The sequence below is a fragment of the Littorina saxatilis genome, unplaced genomic scaffold (assembly GCF_037325665.1).
Source record: "Littorina saxatilis isolate snail1 unplaced genomic scaffold, US_GU_Lsax_2.0 scaffold_513, whole genome shotgun sequence".
NCBI classification, from domain to species: domain Eukaryota; kingdom Metazoa; phylum Mollusca; class Gastropoda; order Littorinimorpha; family Littorinidae; genus Littorina; species Littorina saxatilis.
In genome coordinates, this window is record NW_027127367.1 from 42,713 (window position 1) to 50,910 (window position 8,198).

At 39.2% G+C, this 8,198-nt stretch overlaps 1 long non-coding RNA gene across 1 annotated transcript; it reads right to left on the reverse strand.

Moving 5' to 3' along the window:
* Positions 1-4,643: 4,643 nt before the first annotated feature.
* LOC138955812 (uncharacterized) lies at positions 4,644-7,432 on the reverse strand. Its single transcript, XR_011452377.1, has 3 exons — positions 7,032-7,432; positions 5,365-6,752; positions 4,644-5,085 (listed from the first exon to the last, which is right to left on the reverse strand). It is a non-coding gene; the product is annotated as an uncharacterized lncRNA (long non-coding RNA).
* Positions 7,433-8,198: the final 766 nt, after the last annotated feature.

An 8,198-nucleotide genomic window follows, 5' to 3' on the forward strand; every position in this document is an offset into this window, starting at 1 on the left:
TGGAAAGGACATACTCAAGAATCATTTCTCGTGTAAACAGGATTTATGAACTTGATTTAACTGATTGGTAATGTAAAATCGGAAAGCGAATGAAGAATTACAAATAGTATTGTGTAATGACTGCAGATTATTTTTTATGAATAGGAAATCGAACACTTGGCATGGGGAATCTACTCATGGAAAATGCCCAATAACGACATATAGAGTTGTACATGATACTGAGAGAATATTACTGTTGTACAATATATCGCCAGTGAAGAGTAAAGGGCGCGTTTCACTTTGTCCCAGTGTGTATGTGTGTGGGTGTGTCTGTCTGTCTGTCTATCTGTCTGTCTGTCTGTCTGAGAGACAAAGAGAGAGAGCATATACACGGATGGTGTTGGTATCGGCCGGGCTGTATGATGTTAACAGCCTGTTTTTTTCGTTTGGATTGATGTTGTTCTAGTGTTATGACATTATGATCGTTGGTCCTGTATTTTTATAACTTCATGAATTTTTTCATGACATTATGAATTTTTTTCATTGACATTTGTTTCTGTAATCCTTCAACCGCGTGTTGGTGTTTTTCCTGGTGAGATTTAAAAATTGCCTATATGAGGCAACTGAACGCATTGATTCTTCTGGTTTACATTCAGACCTGTATATATATATCTTTTTATTTTCAGTGGGTTTACGATTTGCATGTATGTTTAAATGCATTTTATGTTGTTGCTTTTGGGGTTCTATGAGCTAGTTTATTACTGGTTTTTACTTTATTAATGTATATAAAATTAGTTGTATTGAGTGTGTATTTTGCCAAGATTGTTTTAAGCTGTGGACATTTAATGTTCAAAGTTAAACTCCGTTGTAAAATGTAAACAAACAAATCTGCATAATTATGTCCGTTTTGCTCCTGTGTATATTTGCAGTAGACTCTTTGGGTACTCTTATTTTAGCCAGATTGGATATGGAATTCAATTCAATTCATATGAGATCTTTGTGTTTCATATTCAGATTGCCTAGTTTGGAAAATCGCACAATGTTATAAGACTGGATGACATTAACTTGGAAATGACATACTCAAGAATCCTTTCTCGTGTAAACAGGATCTATGAACGTGTGTCACTCACGGATTGGTCGTGTAACATCGGAAAGCGACCGAAGAAAGACAAGTAAGGGAAAGTCACCAATCCCGTAACAGTCGGCCAACTTGGAACACCTCAATATGCGATCAACGGGGAACAATTCATGAACAATTGTTTTGCAGAAATGTCTAGTGACATTCCTTGATATTATTCCAGCCAAAAAAATGACTACCGCGGCAAAACAAAAAAAATGGTACGTTTTTTAAACTTTTCTTCCTTCTTCTTATTTCTACCGTCTACAATTCGGTTTATTACTCTTTATCTATATACGTTCACGTAAAATGTTGATTGCTGTGATAAACCTTCATAGATTTGCAATAACTTGAACGGAAAAAAAGATTTGAAACGTCACGTGTATCCAACAGAAAAACGCGAAATCCATGCAGGTGCCATGCGGCAATGATGGAACACATGAGAGAGGCAAACATGGAACAGTGTTCCAGCTTTGCCGCATTCTGTTCCATCTTACCCTCATCAAACAATAAACAGAACACTGCTGTTTTATTCACGTATTCAATTCTCTTTTCGGTTTTGTTGTGTTTTTCCTTTCTATAAGTTTTATTGAATGATTGATTGATTTGTTTGACAGTATTATGAGACCCGAACGGCGGTGGTTACCAGAAGAAATGGGCTGCGCTTTGTCGGCAGTGAAAAACGGAGATATGGGTTTGCGTTGCGCATCAAGAGCATATGGTGTTACTGTCACAACTCTTAAAAGTCATTTAGAAGGAAACAAACAAATTTGCAAAAGAAGAAGTAAAGTTCACAGGAAGACCTTCTACATTAACACCAGAGATAGAACAAGAACTAATCAATAGCATTCTTGAAGCTGAAATAAATTTGCCAACGTCACCCCCATCGTTGTTTTGTACACTGTACATGGAGATTCTGGTCATTATGATTGCTTGGTGTCAGCAGCAAATGTAAGCTTACCTGCTGCTGATGTCCTGCAACGCACAACCACAAGCTCGTCGAAGAGATCATCACGAAAAAAACAATCTTCTCCTTACAAGCAAAAGCTGGAGATTTCACTTGCAAAAAGGCGTGCAGGTCAACAGAAAAGAGAAAAGAATAAAAGCTACCAATATTCTGCTCAGAGAAACAAGAGGGGAATATCTTCTGATCAGAGGGAAAACATTCTCGACGATGCGTTCTATCCCGGGGGAAAGCACTTGATACTGCTTCATGTGTGGCACCAACTCCCCTGAGAACATGATACAGTGCCAGAGGTGCACACAGTGGGCACACGAGGACTGCGCTGACAGCAGTGGACAAAAGGACATCGAAATCTGTACTTAGCATGTTTTGTGTGTCTGCAAAATCAGTTCTTAATCTGTTCTTAGTTATTTGCTTTGAGACTTTATGCGTAATGATTTTTACATTTAGTCAATTGGGCAGGTGGTCCTTTTATATCTATTTGTCAACAGAAGAGGGCTACAAATGAAGCTGCAAAATTTCGTGGTACTGCTTCATGTGTGGCACCAACTCCCCTGAGGATATGATATAGTGCCAGAAGTGCACACAGTAATCACACGATGACTGCGCTGACAGTAGAAGACAAAGGACATTGTCTGCGAAATCGGTTCTTTGCCTAATTTTTCCTTTTTTTTAAGGTTTTGTTTTTCAGTCCTTTTTAGACCTAGCCCTTATTTATCTTTTTGTTTTACATCCAAGGCTTAAATTGTTATCCTATTTGTTATTTCCTTAAAAACCAAAATATAATGTTGAAAAAAAGACATTTACATAAAATGGCTTAATCAAAATGTTATGACGTATTTATTTATCTTGTGTGTGTGGCAATGTGTGCTTGTTTGTCTGAGCCTGAGAGTGTGTGCCTTGTGTCAGTGTGTGAGACACAGACAGAGCTAGAAAGAGAGTCAGGGTGTGTTTGTATGTGTTCCGAGTTTGACAACACAGTGTTCCACTTTACACACCCATGCGTCCAACCTGGAACAAATGCAGACATTTTTATTATGATCAGTCTGATGAGTTGCGTGATTTTTATTTTATTTTATGTGGTTCGTTTATTTACTGATAGAGTCTAGTATGTGACAATATAAAGAACAACGCTTTGCAATATCCATTTGTTTGTCTGGTACGGCTGTTTCTCCTTAACTGTTCCAAGTTTATCGACTTTCCCCTACTACTGCGTAATAATTGCAGATTGTTTTCTGAAAACAGGAAAATGAACACTTGACGTGGGAAAACTGCTCATGGAAAATGCCCCGTTACAACATTCAGAGTTTGACATGATACTGAGTAGATATTACTGTTATTCAGAATATCACCAGTAGATTTAATAAAGGACGAGTTTCACTTCCTTTCACACATACTATCAATGTCAGCATGGGTCACTTGGCTCCTTTGTTCCCTTTGTTCACTTATGATGTTATTGTGTTAATATTGTGTCTGTATTTAATATCCTATGGTGTAAATGGTGTAATTGATAATGTGTATGCTTGCTATAGATTTGTTCACATCATATCAAATTTAATGCCCATGGCCTTATAATGTCAAAATGGAAAATATCATTGACAGAAGCTAACGGCACCGAGGACACTGACTATTGATTTGTTAATGTATGTGCTTTGTGTCATACAATTTTATTATAAAGTCGTAGTATTTAATGTGTGTGAAATGAGCACTCCTGTGGCCAGTTTGTTTTTAAAATGCTATTGTTCGCTTCAAGTCACAACAAAACTGTGAGTGTCAATAGATGTCTTTGTCTGTGCCTTTTTGTATATGACCGTGACCACCAACGTGATTCCATAACACCAAATCGGTTTTGTGATTGTTGTGTCGATTTTGCTGCCAAGGGAAGTTATCTGTAAGATTTCACTTGCCCACTATAATTGAAGAATTACGTCCCATGGACCGACTTCGGCCATGGGTTTCCGAAAATCAACCTGAATAAGTTGTACCTTCCACGAAATCATCGACATAATCATATTATATGACACAGACAGTAATTGTATGGCTTACACGCCATCGTGTTCTAGTTCTAATATATATAAAAAAAATTCTTTACAAGCTATTGTTCTTTTTATGGAGGAAAGTGGGGAGAAATTATTGTACCCCCCGCGGGTTTGGGGGGAAGAATTTACCCGATGCTCCCCAGCATGTCGTAAGAGGCGCAAAATGCAAGCGAGTCAAGTTTAATCGACGATTTTGAGATAAGTTCTTTATTTGTATCAGAAGTGTATTCTGTCTGTCTACACTAAAGACCACTGGGTCGACGGGTTGTAAATGTAACGTTTTGTTTTTTCAATAATGTAATTAACAGTACCAATAACCTACCTTTCTTGGGATTTCTCCCCCCTGTTATGGAGTGGTATAGCCCTTATTGCGCCAGATGTTATGGTCCTTTATTGGCCGGTTTCTAGACAATCATAAATGCCTCTACACCACTCTATAAATTTAGTATTTGTTTACAAGCTTGAATGTAATCTGAACAGTTGTCCGCTACAGTAGCTTACAAGGCACAAGCACACACTCGCTCACACACGCAAAAACCTGGTGTTAAATGGATCTTGACACTGCCAAGACTAATTATTATTGTTTACAAAGCTTTTTACATCACAAAATCATTTCCGGGCTTCGACCAGTACTCTAGGCCGACAACACCGCAAGAAACTCTACAGTCCAAGACGCAGACACCTTTTGGCTCAAACAAAGCAGCTTAACAGGTAAGACGAATAGGTATTCTACTGTACGTTACCCTACTGCCATCTTTCGGCTTTCAAGATGTTGGTATGGCTGTAAGTCCTTCAGACGACTGACAAGGGTGCACCAGTCCTCACGACATCGCAACCATTGCTTGACGTAGTCCTTGATCCTTCCAGTTCGTCTCGGCGGCTAACTGTAGAACCCTGCCAGCTCTCCATGCCATGGTCATGTACACCAAGCTGCAGTTGACTGGTTCAGTTCAGCCTCCGTCGATGAAACCCTCCAGTTGGAAACACTGTAAAGTTTATAGTCCATAAATCAACTTGTCTTAGTTTCTTTCACTCGCACAATAAAAATACTCACTCGTCCAACATATTAAGCTGCATGAGCCAATATAATTATTTACACGTTAATTCCTGTTTTCTAAAGCCAAGAAAACGTTACGTAAAACCCTCACATGTTTAAGCAGTGTAGTACAATAGCTTAGGCCTACACAATAACATTAAACACAGAAACAGTCACTCTTCTCACATACGACAGCATGACATGAAAATATAACCGGTTTCAAACATACCTCAAAAGAGTGTAAAGCCAACATTTAGTACAGTCGCCGGCCTGGCATGAATATGAAAATGGAAGATATCACGTAGACTGATAGGGAAAGTTCGTCAGTCTTCATCCTTCTTCAGTCAGATACCTAAAACAGGAGCCCGTCTGCTAACGTGTTACGAAAAACATGAGTCGAGCTTGGCTCCTTGACGGCGACTGATTTTACAAAGTCGTTCTTGCTATGACATTGCCAGTGAGCTGTCGTCTGCATTACTTGCACGTGAAAAACCTTGTCAGTTACACAAAGGTTCAACTGCGGTCAACGTGACGGTATGCAGCCTATAGCCCTTTCCAATATCTGACCATCGCTATAGTCTATTCTATTTACAACAATACACATTACCAAAAATACGAGTAAACCGCTTCGTAACATCACCCCCTTTCCTCAAAAGAAAATGAATTGTTGAAAAAACGATGAAATTTTCTGAATCTCGATCAGAGATTATCCAAAAAATCAAAAGAATTATACACTGGGGTCATGTTCAGAAGCTGTTTAAAAAAATATAACATGAACGAAACTCGAGTAAGACCTTGGCCTTACAAGAATATGCCAGTCAACACATCAAATCAAAAATCAAATCAAATCTGAAAATGTTACTGGACAAACAGGACAAACAAAACAATCATTCACACCCGTGTAAGCGCACGTGCCTTGAGATAGAAAACAATACTGCTAAAGGGTCAAACAAACAAACACTATTGGGCGCCATTTGTTATGGAGTGGTATAGCCCTTATTGCGCCAGATGTTATGGTCCTTTATTGGCCGGTTTCTAGACAATCATAAATGCCTCTACACCACTCTATAAATTTAGTATTTGTTTACAAGCTTGAATGTAATCTGAACAGTTGTCCGCTACAGTAGCTTACAAGGCACAAGCGCACACTCACTCACACACGCAAAAACCTGGTGTTAAATGGATCTTGACACTGCCAAGACTAATTATTATTGTTTACAAAGCTTTTTACATCACAAAATCATTTCCGGGCTTCGACCAGTACTCTAGGCCGACAACACCGCAAGAAACTCTACAGTCCAAGACGCAGACACCTTTTGGCTCAAACAAAGCAGCTTAACAGGTAAGACGAATAGGTATTCTACTGTACGTTACCCTACTGCCATCTTTCGGCTTTCAAGATGTTGGTATGGCTGTAAGTCCTTCAGACGACTGACAAGGGTGCACCAGTCCTCACGACATCGCAACCATTGCTTGACGTAGTCCTTGATCCTTCCAGTTCGTCTCGGCGGCTAACTGTAGAACCCTGCCAGCTCTCCATGCCATGGTCATGTACACCAAGCTGCAGTTGACTGGTTCAGTTCAGCCTCCGTCGATGAAACCCTCCAGTTGGAAACACTGTAAAGTTTATAGTCCATAAATCAACTTGTCTTAGTTTCTTTCACTCGCACAATAAAAATACTCACTCGTCCAACATATTAAGCTGCATGAGCCAATATAATTATTTACACGTTAATTCCTGTTTTCTAAAGCCAAGAAAACGTTACGTAAAACCCTCACATGTTTAAGCAGTGTAGTACAATAGCTTAGGCCTACACAATAACATTAAACACAGAAACAGTCACTCTTCTCACATACGACAGCATGACATGAAAATATAACCGGTTTCAAACATACCTCAAAAGAGTGTAAAGCCAACATTTAGTACAGTCGCCGGCCTGGCATGAATATGAAAATGGAAGATATCACGTAGACTGATAGGGAAAGTTCGTCAGTCTTCATCCTTCTTCAGTCAGATACCTAAAACAGGAGCCCGTCTGCTAACGTGTTACGAAAAACATGAGTCGAGCTTGGCTCCTTGACGGCGACTGATTTTACAAAGTCGTTCTTGCTATGACATTGCCAGTGAGCTGTCGTCTGCATTACTTGCACGTGAAAAACCTTGTCAGTTACACAAAGGTTCAACTGCGGTCAACGTGACGGTATGCAGCCTATAGCCCTTTCCAATATCTGACCATCGCTATAGTCTATTCTATTTACAACAATACACATTACCAAAAATACGAGTAAACCGCTTCGTAACATCCCCCCCCCCCCTTTCCTCCCCCCTTGTTTCTTTTTTTTTTGCAAAAAGAGCTTTTTTTGTTTAGTGTCGCAGGAGTGAGTGTGGTGCGACTTATGCTCAAAACGTGTTAATTGTTATCATTTCTGCATACAATTAACTCTCCCTCCACACTCTTCATCTTTTGCGTCTATGACCCAGAAACGAATATAAACGTGCCACATTGTTCTAAAATATTGTAAGAGTTGAAGCAGACTATATGGCACTTTCAAAGTTTTCATGCAGTTCATTTACTATACGCCTTTTGGGTAGGTCTGCACCGATCAAGCGTTTAATTCGGAACGTTTTCTTTCTTTTTCAAGAAAATCACACACAGAAAGACAAATGTATGGAACGTGTAATTATGGACGAAACGAAACATTCACAACGACTTCGACCTATATGTCTTTAAAGGGAACGAAGTCATTTTGCTTCCTGACATCTTAGAAGAAGCAACATCCAGGGATAAGTGATCATCTATCCTTAATTTGTTGATGTATATGTAGTTCGTTCACTTTCAAGACCCATTCCACTTCCCGTAAACTACCACTTTCTGACCACAGAGCCCCCCCAATTTTTTTTTTATAAATACAATACAAACATACTTTCATTTGAAATCTTACCGCTAGGGGACATGCTGTCTGCTTTCTGATGAGAGTGATCATTTTCAAAGAATTACTTTCGCGCCGAGAGACCAGTATCAGGTAAAGATTGAAGTTTTAGTAAATGTTTTGTTTTGTCTT